Source organism: Puma concolor, chromosome D3 (assembly GCF_028749965.1).
Source record: "Puma concolor isolate L17-30 chromosome D3, mPumCon1.1.hap2, whole genome shotgun sequence".
In the NCBI taxonomy this organism is placed as follows: domain Eukaryota; kingdom Metazoa; phylum Chordata; class Mammalia; order Carnivora; family Felidae; genus Puma; species Puma concolor.
In genome coordinates this window covers 44,262,696-44,280,764 of record NC_141678.1, presented here as the reverse complement: position 1 = coordinate 44,280,764, position 18,069 = coordinate 44,262,696, and the positions used below count along the sequence as shown (strand labels likewise).

Sequence of the window (18,069 nt, the reverse complement as noted above, 5' to 3'; positions counted from 1 at the left end):
AGTGCACTGTGCTGTGTGCTCCCATCTGCTACATAATTAGATCCTTGTGGAACTATTAAGAAGCTTTTTTCTTACAATCAGTTCCCTTGATTTTACCTAAAGAACATTCTTAATCTACACAAAAGAATTACAGATTAGATCTCAAAGCTGTCCATTTTGATCAGATGCTTAATTTCAAAGTTATAAGTAGTTTCAGAAAAAGTTGTCTGAAGAAAATTCTATATTAGAGTGCTAGCTGGCAATTCGGCTGTAAAGAGATGAGTTAAACTAAAAATTGACTTAACCTCTGCCAATAATCCTTCTAAAATTTCAGAAGTAAAAACTACTATTTTTATACTTCTTGGCCACACAAGACAGTAGCACTGAAACGTCCTCTTGTCTTCTGGAAAAGTGACACACTTAACCACACTCTGATCTCTATTGCTTCTGAGATAACCTACAGAAACTGCAGTTGGCTTACTTAGAATGCTGGGCAACAAAGGTCCCTGCTTCTAGTCAATAACTTTTTTTTTTTTTTTTTTAACAGTCTCTGATGATTATGTAGAGTTTAAAGTAAGGAAAATAGCTTTAACACCCTAAGATGTAATTTGCAGATATATGACAACAGATGTCATAGAAAACTTACCATTTGCATAACCACACCATAAAAACCTAACCCAGATTTAGGACAACATTAAATTTAAATCATCAAAGATTCAAGTGGAAAATTCAAGTTCAGACATAGAGAAGAGGCTATATATTTATCAAAAATCACAATCAGGGAGATATTAATTTTGGAAACCACGGACAAGGAAAATTTCAATGTTTGAGAAAGGCAATATCAAATCAGAAAGCTACTTTCCCAATTATTTTATTTCACTTGTCTGCAATCCCACCCCTCTATTAAACTATAGAAAACAATCTTAAGTACATGTTTATAATACCTGAAGACAAGAACAGTGATGTCAGAACAATAGAAAACCCCTCAATATGAGTCTATACTTGAAATCCCAAACCAAACCTGCTGATTCAGCACAAAGTCATCAACAGAGTTCTTATCTGTAAAAGGAACAATCCATTGTCTGGCTGAAACAAAGGGCAGTGCACAGGAAATCAGCCAAATCTGGGCCAGATGGTCACTGATTCAAGTTTCATTCTCCCCATCCCCCACCCTCCCTGGCACTACAAAAATAGATTCAGACATCATTTTCAGTTACCAGGTAATAACCCTACATGTAAGGTATGAACCTTTTGCAATTACCTATACCACCTCCCACCTCAACACCATCTAATTTACTAAAATAGAATGTCCTTATAAAAAGTTAAATGAGGAAACTGCTACACAGCAGTTACTGAAAGGAAAATACCTCTGAAACCCAACATTTGTTTCTTAGTCATGGCATGGAGTTTTACCAAGTGGAATGATTAAAAATATTTACATTTGTTCTCATCTACTGTTTTTTTCTCAAACCATGAGATCAAATGAAATGAACCTAGAGAAAACTTATTTCACTAATTTTCTACAGATCCACCACTGACAACCTTGAAAAAGAGCTTTGTGGTTTATAACCCAGACATGATTTTACCAATGACAAACTACCAACAGAATAATTACTGATTTTGATTATAAACCAATGTGTCTGACCTGATATCACAGAATCTATAAATTACGATACTGCTATAAATATACATTTCACACCCTTGCTATAAAACTCAGAGTTGAATTCTCAACAGCAACTATTAATTAAAGCTAAAAGTACAGAACTATGTCTTAAAATCTGCAAGCACTCTATGGAAACATAGATATTAAAGAATGGCATAAATAAAAATTCAAGATCTCTCAATAAAAATATTTAGAAAATACTCCTTTACTTTTCCTAACTATCTAAAAGAAAGATATTTAGGTTATAAACAAAGGTCTTTTCTTTGAAGAGAACCCTGACTCTATAGCAGTTGCTTGGAAATATTTACATTTATGTGACCTAAGTAAATTTTATCAACCAACAAAGAGTGATTCCTTTAGTAAATTGTATAATCCTTTTTATAATTACTTTGAAAATACCAGTGCAGGAGTACATTATTTTATGGGCATGCTATGAAGCTACTTTTCCAAAATTTACATATAGAAAGGTTAGTTAGGGTAGATCAAAGAGTTTTTTTGTCTGTTTTTTGTTTTGTTTTGTTTTTTTACACAAGATAATCACAGGCTGGTAATGCAATGGCTAAAGACAAAAATGACTTCAAAATATGTAATCAACAGCAACTCACAGAAATGGTCTGTTTTATTGTGGGGAAGTAGAAAAAGCTGCTAAAGTCAATACAAGGTAACCCCCCTTAGGGGGGCATTCTAGCTTACACAACACCAACAAGAGAGTATAAAATTAAGCCAAATTAGAGCTTTGAATCTTGACCTTCTGTCTTAAGGGAATAGTGAAAAGTGGAAACTTTTTCAAAAACTTGCCCTCAGAAATTGTTCCTGAAAATTGATTTATAATTATGGTATCAGACTAAGTTTTAAGCAGTGGTTAAAAATATAATTTAAATATAAACATAGTATGCAGATATGTGCATGTGTGATACATGTCAGTATACTTCAGTTTTTTTTCAACATCTCAGATTTAATGATTTAAAATGTATTTCAAAAACCTGATTTCTTTTTAAAACACTATTGTTTTCCTTGACTACAAAATAAAACTCAGCATCATACTGGAAATTGTTGAACTGTTGTTATATTGTGCTTTTACAGCATCTAAATTAATTTTCTTTTAATATAATTACATAATCTTGGCAAAATTGCTAATGTGAAAAAATTAATAATCCATTAAGAACCTTTAAAGTAAGGTAGTTGAGTTTTGGCTGCTTAACAAGCTTTCTCCTTTAGTATAAAATAAGGATTTATTTCAGTATTTGTGAAAAAAAGAAGAAAATGACTATTCAAATTAAAATTTTCTACTTTCTGAGCTCATCTTTAGAGTCTCTAAGATAAATTTGCATTTAAATGAAACACACACAAAGGCAGCTGGACTATCATAACCATCCCACACACATTAGTGTTTTCAGAGATTTAAATCTCTAATTCTTAGGAGAGAGAAAATTGTGACTACACAACTATTTTTAGTCTGTTTTATTTACACATCATTGTAATAGGATTTATATGCTAATGCTTTAACTTAATATAAGAGTTAAGGGAACAGATCTAAAGAGATCAAAATAGAACTACTAACAAAAGTCAACACAGAACAGAGTTCTCATGCACATAAGTTTCTGGAAAACCAGGTTTTAGATAAGATAAAAACAAACACTGTATCAACAACAATAAATGACTAGATAAATGTAATGAGTTAAAATTTAGCACAGTAAATTATGATCTTGTTCTTTAATAAGCCCTAATATAAAAGAATAACAGAGTTTAAAGCTAAACTACTGTAGATAGCATGGAGCTCTAGTAGTCCTTTAAGTCTTTATTTTTTTTTCTTTCCTTAATACATATCTTCCTTTCTCTGGTATCCACAACTCAGGTATAAAATTCAATTCCATTCAAGTCAAAAGTATGGTAAATATAGTGCTGATTACTCTTATTTTTTATTACTGTATATAATAATGAGACACATATATCAAGAGCCAAGTTAGAGTGTGCATACCTTTCATTGATGAAAATTGATGAGAATCCAAATTTCTAAAGAGTGACTTGTATTTATAAGGGAATGCTTTTTGATCTTTAAATGTTTATTTCTCAATATAGTCTATATGCATTAATAAAATAGTAATATATCAATTTAGTAAGTAATCTCATATAACTGTAAATGTGCTTTAAACATAGACTGAAGGTCAAAATAAGCTTTTACTCATTGTCTCTCTAAATGATAATTTCTTATACCTTAAATTTACCATATAAAGAACACCCCAAAATGAGCTCATTTACTAAAATTAGTTTCTGCTCTATACGACTAAAGAAAAAAAGATATGAGCTAAGTAGTGACCAAATTCATACACACAAAAAATATATATCACAATTTTGGTTTTATTTATAGATACCTTAATGTCCATGAAGTGTCACTAACAAACTTAAGACTCACACCATGATTTCCTTGACATCGCCAGCACTTTTTCAAATTTTACATTCAATCCTTTATGAACAAAGTTAAAAACGTCTTCTAATTTAAAAAATTAACGGATACTAAATCTCTGTTAGATATCAGTGCAATTGAATTCTTTCATAATTTTTGTATTTGGTAACAGAACAAATGGCACACTTACATATCATGTTATATAAATCTACTACATTAGTAATGGTTTCAGGAACACGGTTAAAACAAAATTAGATCTGAATCTACAAAACCACAAGCCACATAATTATGTTTTAACTAGATTGTTGGCTACCCTAAGGTCAGAGATAGTTCTTTATTTTCCTTTCTCTTTCTCTAATATCACAATTCTAATTATAGGTACTTGATAAAGACTTATTAAGTTGACTTTCATTGTTAATTTCCTGCCCAATGGAGAAGTCTGAATATAAACATTTTGCTTAGGAAAACTATGAAGAGAAAAATTGTTTTTAAGGAAATGACAAATGTATTTGATGCAGTAATTACTTTTTATCCAAATGAACTGAGAGGAAGTTTGATATTATAATTGCTATTGCCAATTACTACTTCAAAGCCTTAAAAAAAATCAGTATAGGTTAAACACAAACTTTACTCTAAGATAGAATTATGGTGCCTGTTTGCAATTCATGAACTTTAGCTTCCCAAGGGTAAACACCATACAGATGTCTGGTAATCTCCCTTGTAACAGTACCTAAAGTAAACCCATGCTACTTGATTTTAGAATTCTTATCAATTTGAAATCTAATGAGCAAAATTAATTGTAACATCTATACAGTACAAGAGATTTATCACATTTTTCAAAACATTTTTTTCCAGACTTTTAAAACCATGACTCTATTCCATTATGTATTATTATCCTGAAAATAAATGGCTTTCAATTATTTTTTATTAACTAGGCCACTTCTTGGCAAATTTAAAGCCCACATTACCTAAAATATGTAGGTAACTTGTAAATAAGTAAATTTAGTGATAAACTGATCATGTATGAAGGATTACAAAGAAATCATTTTGTAAAACTCAAAAAGAGAGAAAATTAAATTCATCTCCATACATCTCTGCCACAGAATTGTTCTGGATTTATTTTTTTCTTGTTAGCATCCTTTATGCAAAAGATAATGCTACTGACCTAGTTTCCACAGGGCCTGGGCTGCATTTCAGTATTTCCAATAGAGGTGATAAGCTTATGTTATTCTGTCTACCCTCCCTTCTCCCAGCTCCCTTGGAGTCAGTGGCTTAAGTATGAAAGAAGTTTGGCTCAAGTTAAGAATGGATTCCACAGCCATGGAAAAAAGGGAACATGTCCCTACAGAAGTCATTCACTGACTCATTCATTCATTACCAAATATTCATTAAGGAACAATTATGTGCTTGTTTTAGGTGTGGAGACAGAATAGTGGGCAAAAGAGACAAACTACTTGCACTCATGGAGTGTTCATTCACATTTTGTGAGTACATCCAAGATTTGACCCCCCACTACATTCCTTACCAACCAAGCTATAGCCCTGGTACAGTCTGTTTCTCCAAAATAAGGTGCTAACTGGTGCCCTGGTGCTCTGAAAGAGTTAATATGCCCATTAGCACCTTCTACACCACCTTCAGCAGGAGCAGCAACATTTGCCAAAAGTTATCTTTCTGGATAATACAAAACATAAGGTACAACTCCTGACATCCACATCTTACAATCTAGTTGAGTAATAAGACATTTACCCAAGAGTATGACTTAGAGGAAAGAACAAAGCCTGTGGAATCAGCCAGCCCTAGGTTTGAGTTCTGATCTTTCTACTTACTACCTATGGACTCTTGTGAAATTTACTTAAACTTTTCTGAGCCTTAGTTTTCTTAGCTGTAAAAATAAGAATGACAATGTCTACTTTACAAGGCTGTTGTGAGGATTAGAAATTATATGTGTACAATACCTGAAGTAGGGCACGTTAATTTTTATTAATTAAGTTACTGGATCAAATTCTTCATTCCTGCTATAAATTAAATGATTAAATAATAGGAAAGGACTAAGCAGACAAGCATATATGAGTCTTAAAGACTTTTATGGTTGTTTTTTTTATTAAAGGCTATGTTTTATGCATACACACATTCTCTGATGTATACATACACTCTCTGAAATTCCAGATATGCCACCACTCCATGTATTACACTGTTCAGTCACACTTCCTGCTCTGGAGGGAGAGGTTGAGATAAGGCATACCACGGACTCATGAGTTTTTATGATGACAAAAAACCTCAAACATTTAAAATATCTGAAATACCATAACCCAGACACTCTAACTTCCAGACTCCAACATAGCTTCAGTAGATTGTGCAAATGGTCCATTTAATACATAGCAATATCAAACAACTTCTATACATTCTTCGACCAAAACACTATGAAAATACCATACCTGTTATTAGATCATTCCATTTATATGAACATGGAGGAGAAAAGTTGGTTTTTACATGGTCTAACTTTTCTAGAAAATAAAGAACTTGGTAATATTAGTGGAGAGGCAAACCAGTTAATATAAATTGCTACTCTCTGATGAAGTCAGGGGACTGCAATTCAGCAAGTCTGATGAGAAAAACAAAAAAACAACAACAACAACAAAAAAACTAACATTTCCTGAGGGTCTATTTTGAAAAAAAAATTTTTTTTTTAACGTTTATTTATTTTTTGGGGACAGAGAGAGACAGAGCATGAACGGGGGAGGCGCAGAGAGAGAGGGAGACACAGAATCAGAAACAGGCTCCAGGCTCTGAGCCATCAGCCCAGAGCCCGACGCGGGGCTCGAACTCACGGACCGCGAGATCGTGACCTGGCTGAAGTCGGACGCTTAACCGACTGCGCCACCCAGGCGCCCCAGTGAGGGTCTATTTTGTACCAGGCATTGTGCTTAGTATGTTGATACATTATCTTGGAAATGTGACTGTTTTGGAATCAAATTATGAATCATCTGTCTCAGAGTCAAAACTATATCAAGAGTTTCAGAGGGAAATAGTTATTTGTTCAATAGAGATTTTATTTCTTAAATAAGAAATTAGATTGACTTTGTATTATAACATGATGAGCCTATCAGAAAATGCAGTTGTTTGTTTTCACATCTACCCATGGAATAATACAACCTGTGAAATTATGCACGAGAGAATGTAAAACATTTCTATATTAGTCCTAAGTGAAATGCTGCTGTTCTATTACTATTACTAGTAGTAATATTACTAGTCTACTTTGATCTTTCATGGTGCCCCAACTTGTGAAGATATAGGTCTAGCCATTCTCTAATATGCCAAGACGTTAACCTCTGCTCCAAAAATTCTCAAGTGATTACTAAATCATCAGAGTGAACAACTACCTGGGATTCTCTAGTTGAGTAGGAGATAAACCTTTAGTTCAGTTGCAACAGCAAGTTTCTCTATCAGCTTTGGCTCCAGAGGTTTGATTAGCTTATGTTCCACTAGATAATCAAGGGATCAGAGCACTTTTTAAAACAGCCATTAAAAAAAAATGCTGCAAATCTAAACCTTATAGGGAATATCTTCACATAATATGTGTCAGAAATCTATGTAGAGTTTTCAGGTGTATTCTCAGCAAGTGAAATTGAGGAAGAACATTGTGGAAATATTCTTATCATCATATATCTTCCATCTCCAATATTTCAGTGTTATGATTTTTCAAAGAATTGCTAATTAAATATAAAATGTAGACTGTCAGTTCTGTACAGTGTAATTAATCAGTGAATACTTTGTATTCACCATGCATCCAACACTGTATTAAACATTTTGGAAAACACAGACTATATAATGCCACAGTACCTCCTCTAAAGGGACCTACCCTCTTCAGTTTAACCTGAAGTAAATGAATGCTTTTCTGACTCTATAGTCAAAACTGTGTGAGACTACAGTGGTGCCTGGGTGGCTCAGTTGATTGAGCATCCGACTTGAGCTCAGGTCATGATCTTACAGTTTGTGGGTTCAAGCCCCGCATCAGGCTCTGTGTTGACAGCTTGCTCAGAGCCTGCAGCCTGCTTCAGATTCTGTGTCTCCTTCTCTCTCTCTGCCCCTCCCCAGCTTATGATCTGTCTCTCACTATCTCTCAAAAATAAATAAATGTTAAAAAAAATTTTTTAAGATATGACTACAGTTTTTTGCAAAACAGAATATTATCCCATGATGTAAAATTATTTGTGTTGGTGAATGTATATAAATATGCTTTGGGATGCATAAAAGAATTGCCACCAAAATGTTAATGGCATTTAACTTAGGAAGGTTAGATTTCAAGAAGGGAAGAAGAAATGAGGTTAAAAGAGAAGGAGAGAGAAATGAAGACATGGTAAAAAAAAAAAAAATCAAATAAATTTAAATTTGCCCTTTTGAAAAAACAGAACAGACTGGATGAGGGGGAGACAGACTTTCAAGTAGAAAGGTTCACCCACCCTCTGTGATGGATAAGAATGATGGTAACAGTCTCCTTGAATATTCCAATATAGATACAGACATAAATCTCTATGTCTGTAGACATAAGTATAAGTACTGTTGGTTTAATTGGTTTTAAAATGCAGGAAATAAATGAGACATTATACCAATTACATCTTCTTTCACATAGTGACCTCCACAGACAGTAGAGGTCACAATAGTGATAATTTTAGGCATACTTGTTCTACAGAAACTAAATGTCCAGGATGACAAATGTGAGGAGTGGTTCTAAGATTTTTATGTCCATAAAACCACCTGAGAAGACTGTTAAAATGCACATTCCAGGGTCCCACCCCAGAAACTCTTATTCACTAGGTCAAGAGACCAATAATCCGCATTTAACAAGCACCCCGGGCGAATAAGGCAGGTGTTGACAGATCGCCCTGAAAAACAGTGAATTTAGGGATGTCTGATCTCTTTACAAACTGATTAACCAAAGAATTTGAGAAGTGTGGTACACTAGAGAGAACAAAGAATTTTGAAGTCAAAAAATCTAGATTACCTCTCTAACCTAATCCCCTACTCACTCCCTCACTTGCCTCTCCCCTCCAGTGGCATTGGCCTCCTAGCTAGCCCTCCCACAATAGGTGAGAACACTCTTCCGCTCAACTTTCCAATGATTCACACAGATTTCAGGTCTTCACTCAGGTGTCACTTCTCAGTGACACCTTGTAGAGAATCACAATGCCTATCTCACTTTCTACTTCCCCTTTGCTGCTCCATCTCCCTCTCTAGCACTTCTTGCAATCTAAACTACAACAGAGTTTACTCATATTCTCTTGTTTATTGTTTGATCACCAAAAGAGCAGGAATATTCGTTAGTTTTCTTCTCTGTGGTTTCCACAGCACCTAGAATAGTACTTAGAGTTCAAGGAGATTTCACTTGGCCAAGATAAAACAAATAAAGCTTGAGACCTTCAGCAGTAGGAGGCAAATACAACCAGAAGGTGGACAGCTTGTTAATACAGATTCCTGGGCCCTACCAGAGATTCTGATGATACAGTAGGCTTGGAGTAGGGCCTGAGATTCTGAATTTCTAACAGGAACCTGTGTGATACTGATAATGCCTGTGCCCATTTTTTAGTGAAAGGCAACCCATTCTACTGTATGAGAAGAGCTGCAGGCTGAAAGACAGAAAGCTTCATTCTACACATATGCCAGTCAGTAGGGAAAAATTGTTCTCCTACTCTCTATGTATCCAAGATATCTGTATCTAATAAATAAAATGAGTCTACAAGGATATTTTTTGCTTTACAATATATCATGAATATATACTATGACATATATATATATATATATATATATATATATATATTTTTTTTTTTTTTTTTTTTAATTTTAGAGAGAGAGAAAGCATGAGTGGGGGAGAGAAGCAGAGGGAAAGAGACAATCTCAAACAGGCTCCATGCCCAGCAGAGAGCCCCATGTAGGGCTTGATCTCACAACCCTGGGATCACAACCCAAGCAAAAATCAAGAGTCAGACACTGAATTGAGCCACCCAGGAACCCCTACAACCTAATTTTTAATAAAAACATGATGTTTCATTTGTTTCTAAGTTTTTACTCTTATAAATAATGATGCTTTTGTTATATTCCTTTGTGCATGTGTCTAATTATTTCTTTCTAACAAATTCCTAGAAGGGAAATTTCTGGGTCAAAGAGTTGAACCAAAGCTGTCCACCAGAATGTTCACCAATGATGGAAATCTTCTATCTTCACAGTCCAATATGGTAGCCACTAACTACATGCTGGTATTAAGCACTTGAAATATGACTAGCACAACTGAGAAACTAAAGCTTTAGTTTTATATGATATTAATTAATTTAAACTTAAATAACCACATGTGACAAGGAAGTACCATATTGGACAGGACAGGGATAGACATTTAAAGTCTTGATCCATGATGCCAAATTGCTTTTCAGAAAAGTTGTAAGTATTTGGCTTCACTCTTAGTATATAATAATAACCATTTCTTTACCCCATTGCCAACACTAGATGTTAATGATCTATTGAATCTTTATAATCTGAAAGTTTAAAAATGTGTGGTTTCATATGCATTTCATATGCATTTCTTTATTAATAATGTTGAACAGGGCTGTTTCTTCTGCCATCATACTCATTCAAATGCAAATTATTTTCACCCATGTTAATTAACTCAGAGGTTGGAAATTATCTGGCTTCCAAATTTGTTTTGTTGGATCCATATGCTTTCTTACAAATTTCTTGCCAACATTTAAATGCATAACAAAATATGAATTCTCAGCTACACTTGAAAAATGAAATGATCTGGCAACAGTGACACATACTCCCACAGAGCAAAATCAGTGAAGCCTTAGAAATTCTGCCACCTTCAGACTTCTTTGTCCACCAGAACCAATCAGCCCATATTATTTTACAGGTGTTCTGCTTCACTCACTCAGATTACCTACGTGACCCCTACAGGCACCTGAGTTTACAATTCCCCTGAGTTAACTTTTGAGAGATTAAAAGGCAACAGCAACTCATAATAATTAAATTTCATTTCATACGTTTATTTCATAGAAAGCAATGTTATGATATTTCTGGGTCATTTTATAGCTAATATTTAACTAGCAGAAGAATACTTTTCTAGTGGTTGTTGACATTTCTTACTCCCTAGAGCAGTGGTTCAGCACCAGAAAGGTTCTTAAAGTGCAGATTGGTGGGTCCTGCCCCCAGAGTGTCTGATTGAATAGGCTGGGTTGGGCCCCAAGAATTTTCATCTAACTCCAACCTGTGAGTGCAGCTCTACATTGAGGTGAGGTTTTCTCAGAATTGTGGACACTCCTAGAAGTGTAGTGATTGTGTGTAATTTTAACAACCTTTTTAAAATGAATTTGTACATCCTTTTTTCCCAAAACATGTCCACACTTATTTCATTTTATCTTCACAATAATCCTATGCAGAAAGTTGACAATTAGAGCAGTCATTGTTAGTTCCATTTTACACAAGAAAAGTAAGGCATGGGGTTAAGAATTTACCCAAACACATAAGAAATTAAAAGAGCTAGAACAAACATGTTTCCCACCTCCTAACCTGGGTAATACAGGCAAACACAGCAACCCAGGACACAACTGGAACTTGCTTCTCCAGGTTGGTACCATAAAAATAGAACCATGTCCAGGAAGGGAAAAGACCATACAAGGATGGTTCACAACAACAAACATTTATCAAGTGTTGATTATGTGTTAATCTATGTTAATCACGCCTATAGCCTCTACTCAGAAGACTGTTGAAGACATTCATAAAGCACAGAAAATTTGAAAAATAAAATCTGAAACCACAACCTTGAAAAGATACTGAATTCTCTGTATCATAGGACAAAATCAAATATGCTGAAGGAGTAGGTAGTAAGAGTAAATACAGAGTTGGGTAAAAGAGAGGAGTTGCTGTGGGAGCTTCACATCTGGACTTGGAGGAGTTGCTATCACCAGTCAGTCAAGAATGGGAGGGAAGGAAGAGTACACAATAGGGAGCCCTCCTGGGGCTCAGCAGCACAAAGAGCTGCTGTTATCCACATTGGGTGTGTGTTTGCCAGAAATATCAGGGCTGCTGGAACTCCAGAATTTACAAGGGCATGCTTTTGTGTAGTCTAAATTACCTTGACTATATAAGAACTCGAGTCAGAGGGAATAACTTCATTATCCATTTGTAGCTAAAAGATACCATGATTAGAGCTCGTGAAACTTTCTCTCTGATTTTTTCCCCAAGTTTTGAGAAGCATTCCTAACAAAAATCCACCAAATTGTGATCACAATACTAATTATAAATCAGCCCTTCAACGGGGAAAAAAAAAGGACTACATTTTCACTGAAGTAGAATTGATATATTACTAACCTTAACAGGTACTTTTCTAAGATTTAAAATAATAATAACTAATAACAATTAGTTATACTGATACATAGATGGCAAATACAAAAAAACAAAAAACAGTACTATTAATTTGAAAGAACCTATTGGGACACTTGATTAGTGTTGTAACTGACCCGTCCTATATGCCTGTCTTATAGTCTAGTTCAAAATGCCTGAGGCCATAAAATGTCTACCACTCCATTTAGAAAACTGTAGCAATACTGCTGAAAAAAAAACCACCTCTGACTTTGCACAAGACCAAAGAAATACAAATCAAAACAAACGGATACAATTTTACATTGATCAAATTAGTTGCAATAACATATATGTTTTACTACAACATAAGCACACACATAGATTGTCAATGACAGTATAAATTTATAAAATCCTTTGGGAAAGTAATTTGGAAATTACCAGGAATCTGGAAATGTCCTGTTAAAAATAAGTGCTAACATTTACTTGTGTTTTCATCATGCTATTGCTTTTTATCTTAACAACTCTGTAGAATGCTACATAACTTAGGAAGCTAAAGTTTCAATAAAATAAGCTACTTGCCCAATTTTGCCAATAAGTGATGGGGCTATTTTTTGAATCCTGAACCTTTAATTTTAGAGCCCACTTATTTACAATACCATTACTACCTCTCTAAAAAAATAATCCTAAAGAAGTTAAAATAAGAAGAAGAAGGAGAAGAAGGAGGGGAAGGGGAAGAAAAAGAAAGTTACCTTCATAAGGACAGTCATCATATTTTTTTAATGACTGGAAAATTCCCTAATAGAGGAAGGGCTAAGTAAATTATGGTACCTTAACTGGATAAACTATTATGAAATTACTACAAATAATAGGGAGTAAATTGTAAAAAAATGTTTATGGAAAAAATCAGGGTAGAAATGTAACTATAGTATGATACGACATCTGTAAAAATATATATTTCATATGGCAAGACTGAGAAGGGAGCTGGAAGAAACAAAAACTATTACCATTTTAGAAGAACATCACTGCTAGTACTTAATTTTCTTTTGTTTTTGTCAGTCTTGTCAATCAAGATTACTCTAAGCACCCTTACAAACTCGTTCTTCTAACTTATATTCTTACCATCCCAAACATTCCTAAAACTTCACTAATAATGTATTCATATTACAGACTTATTCAAAATAATTACATAATACTCCTTATTGGTGACTCTGAAGCTTTAAAGTATGAAACCTCCTTCTTAACATCTACGATTTTTGCATTCACCATTTACAGTGTACTTTTGAAACCCCTTAGTTGAGATCATACATAGCGACTAAAATCAACTAATTTTTTTTACTCTCATAACCTTGCAATCACTCTTCAGCTCCCTGCACCCATCAGGGATCATTTGCCCAGAGTTTGCAGGTATTTTAGAGATTAGAAAAGTTTCCTGTTAAGAACATGACCTCTAAGTGAATACTTACAACTAAAATAGTTATAAGAATATTCACATTCTAAATGCTTTTGAGAATTACTAATTAAATTATGTCAGCTTTCTTTGAAGTAGGTAAAAGAACTTCATTTCCACTTACCAAAAAGAAAAGTTAAGAGTTTAGTGAGAGTAATTTCCCTAAAAATGGCACCATTTTTAGGGAAAAATTTCACTCTCCTTAGCCATACAAGGTGATACACAGAGGCCCATTCAGCGCAGAGTTCGGCCTCTATCAGTAACATAAACAGACATTTTGTGGGAAAGTGAAGTAGCTGTTCCTCAATGATATCAATCTCATAAGAACAGGAATGTAGTTTAAACACCTCTAACTTCCTTTTTATGAATCTACAAATCAGGATTTTTTTTGTGTGTCACTCTATTGTCTAATACACACAGGTCCAACTGGGTTATCCTTAGCTAGTCTTAGAACACCTGCAGAACTATTATTTTCATCACAAAATTCTGGATTAGAAGGACTCTTAGAAACCAAGTAGTTCACTTCATTTATTTAACTGGGGGGGGGGGGGGGAAGCATTTCCAAGAAAGTTATTTCATTTAGCTAGTTTATGGTAAATGCAAGCCTGGAACTAGATGTGACCAAATGTCTTAAACTTGGCCTCCGTATTTCTCCCTTACCATTAAGTTTTCATATTGTGCCAATGGGAGTGTATAGTTATGTCTTTTCAATGTCTAATAATACACTGCACTGGACAGAGTTAGCTACAGTGCTCATCCTTTACTTCATAAGGAGTTCCAAAATGGAGGGAAAAATTCAAAAAAGGTTATAAAAAACCAGTGTAGAGAATTTAGTGAGCATGGGGGGGTAGGGGCAGGGATAATGGTTTAATAGTCCTGCTTTCCACAGTGTACATGTTTCAAGATTTTTAGCACTCTAACTGATCTTCGACTATAAGGGCCTTAGCCCAAATAAACGGTTCTAAAGTCATCATGAGTGGATAATCACATAGTCATCATCATTGATACGGAGGTTGGTCTTTCTTTACTTGTACTCCATTTCTTTTCAGCCTTTATTTCCATAATGTAATTCCATTTTAACAGAAGATTCACGGAAGAATATACAAAATTGGACAACCGTGGTTGCCTCTGGGAAGGAGGGCATTGGGAGTATGGAGTGGGCGAGAGAAGACTTACTTTACACTGTTTGAAATTCTTACCTTATGCATATTACTTTTCTTTTTTTTTTCAATATATGAAATTTATTGTCAAATTGGTTTCCATACTGCATATGACTTTTCAATATCAATTTAAAATTTTCCTTTACACACATGCCTATATCCATGGAATTCTATTACTAAGTATTTTCAACGAAACAATTATTTTATTTTTCTCTTTTACATAACATTTCAGCATTGCAACTTGTAACATCACATAGAAATATTCAGAAAGAAAAAGAACCAGCACAGTCACAAAACTCAAAACGGAATTCCAGGATCCAAAGCAGAAGAAAATGTACAGAGGGATGAGAGGTTTCTTAAGTGGGGGGGGGGGGGGCATTTAATTTTAAAGAAAAGCTCTTCCCCATTTTTTTTTTTTTTTTTGCAGAAAAGCTCTTCCCCATATTTTTTTTTTTTTTTTTTGCAGAAAAGCTCTTCCCCATATTTTTTTTTTTTTTTGCAGAAAAGCTCTTCCCCATATTTAAATGGCTAGCTTTTAAAATGAGATTTAAGTGCGATTTCGGGGAGGGGAGCGGTTGTACAGGTGTGAAAGGTAGAAACTGAAATTTGGTTTCTATCTTTTGGACAGGAGACAGAGGCTTAGGGTAGGGTGGATAAGGACCTTGCGACAGTCGCATTCATACAGGAAAGGAGCAGGATGGAATGAGTTTCTGCAGGACCCGGTCACCTCAGCTGGAGGCAGCAGCTGTCCCCGTACCGATGAATCGCGTTCTGGACCTTACTTGGGCTCGATTTAACTCAGAAGCCCCACGAACGAGGTCTGTCCAGATAATTTACTTTAACGGAGCTCGGAAGACGGACTGAGGGAATTGATTTACTCTAACAAGCCGCCTCATCGCCACCCTCGCGGGCCAGGGCACACACCTCCCCTCGCTGTCTACTCGTGTCCGGGTCAGCTGTCAACACAACCCTTTGTGTCTCATTCCGGTTAAGAGTGGTCCTCCAGCACTCACAGAAAAATGGAAATGATGGCTGGAGCCGCGCGCGCGCTCGCGACGAAGTGACATTGGATGTGAGGAAAAGAAACCCGTGGACGCGGAGCAACCGCGCAGCCACCGCCGGACGCTCTCAACTTTCCCAAGCTGAGCTCTCCCCATCCTCCTCCCCCCGCCCCCCCCCCCCGTCACCTCCACGCCTCCCCGCCCGAAGTCCACCCTCCGGGCGACCCCCTCACACGCCCCTTAGGCGCCGGGAGGCCGGTTCGCGGCGCGCCCCCGGCCGCCTCCGCCTCAGCGCTCCCCGCGGCGCCTCAGCCTCTCTCATCCCACTCTCGGGCTTCCTCGCTCCCGCCACAAAGGGAGCGAGAAGAGCCCGCGGTGACAGGCCTCTGGCCTCCGAGCGCGGACCGCACGGGCTGGGTCCCCTCAGCGGGCTGACGCGAGGCGGCGGGGACAAGGGGTTCGGATCCCGGGCTGCCACTGGCGCCTGCCCTCGCCACACAAACACAGTGGCGCTCACACACCCCCCGCTCCGCCTTCCCGGTCCTCCACAAAAAGTCAGCGGCAGCGCTTCCCTGCGCAGGCAGGGTGTCCACAGCCCGCCAAAGGGCAGCTCCTGCCCGGCAGAGGCGTGCGCTCGCGCCCGCCTCGCGACCTCTCACCACCACCACCACCCCCCACCCCCGCCCCGCGCCCCGGAGTCCCCGCAGCCGCTCACCTGGCCCTGGCGGGGCGCTAGGGCAGAGGACCAGGGGGTGGCCCTCGCCTCGGCCGGGGCTGGTCTCCCCACCCCCAGTCCCGGTCCCAGCGCTGCGCTGCGCTCGCTCCGGCCGCCCTCCTCCGAGGTGCTAGCGCCGCCGGTGGCTGGCGTCTCTCTGGCAGGCGCGCTCGCCGCGCGCTCAGTTCCCCGGGGCGGAGCGAGGCGGCGGCCGCCGAGGCCGGAGGCGGATTCCTCAGGTGCTGCCCCTCCCGCTTCCCCAGAACCTCCGCGGCGGGGACCCCCCCCCCCCCCGCCGCCCCGCCTCTCGGCCTCCTGCAGCCCTCGCGCCCGCGAGTGGCCTTTAGGGCTCTCTTGCCCTCCTTGAGTGTAGCGGAGCACATTTCCCTCCCCGCCCCTCCAAGGACGCCCCCACCCCTCCTCAGTCCCCTGTGCTCCCGCCTCCATTTCCAAACTCCACGGCACAAATGATGCCTGTGGCCACTGTGGGGCGTGGAGGGTGGTGGCGTAAGGGGGTCTTCTGGGAAAGAGGATCGCCCCCTAAAGTGCAGCTGACGCACTCAGCCAGGAAGAAAAATTATTTTCTCGCCGAGTCCGCGTTCATTCACAGAGTGCTCTCGCTTCATTACGCGATTGCTTTCTCTGTCCCAGGACGGCGGCTAAAGGGCCCTAAGTGTGAACTCGGCCTGGGCAATGGTGGGTCAAAAACCCTTGGCCTTTTGCACGAAGGGGGGTAGGGCGGGGGGGCAGGACGCGGACAAAACCAAACAAACCCGGGAGCTCCCGGCCAGAGCCGACTTTTGCACCTCCCGAATGAGCCCGCCCTCCGGCCCGCGGACCCTGCGAGCGCAGGGGGAGGCTGCCTGCTCGCCGGGGCTAGTCCGGAGCCTCCTCAGGGACCAAGAGGGATAGTCCGCCCCACCCGCAGCCACATCCAATGGGTCCTGGAGCATGAAGCGTGCTGCAGGAGCAAACGTTCTCAAGAGATGCTCGGCTGATAGTGACAGATTTAGCTCCACTTTTCACAGCTGGTGGTTCCTGTTACTAGAGATGTAGCTCCATTTAAAAAAACTGTCGTTGCCAGAGATAGGGCTACTAAACGCCTTTACTGAATTGCCCACACTCTGGAAGAAACAGCTCCATCCTGGAAGTGGTGGAAAAGTTTAGGTAAAAAAAGTTGATCTCTTTTTAGTGTCTTGGGGACAAGTATAGCCCTGGGTAGCTCAGCATGTTGGTGGAAATAGGGAAGCTACAGCAGCGCCTGGTCTTGGGGCAGGTTGTTTATCAGTCTATTGTTGCTATACCATTGTCAATTATAGTTTAAAGACAGCTTCGATTAAAGTAGATCTCAAAA

General features: G+C 38.3%; 1 protein-coding gene across 6 annotated transcripts in view; it reads right to left on the bottom strand.

Annotated features, from left to right (window-relative positions):
• Nucleotides 1–16,888, bottom strand: part of GREB1L (GREB1 like retinoic acid receptor coactivator) — a 290,524-nt gene extending 273,636 nt beyond the window's left edge. For 5 of the 6 annotated variants that reach the window (XM_086682583.1, XM_086682585.1, XM_086682580.1 and 2 more), the window contains exon 1: nucleotides 16,716–16,888. The gene's annotated coding sequence lies outside the window, so the exon portion shown is untranslated. The remainder of the gene's footprint in view (nucleotides 1–16,715) is intronic. The other variant, XM_086682591.1, reaches the window with a different exon arrangement.
• Nucleotides 16,889–18,069: the final 1,181 nt, after the last annotated feature.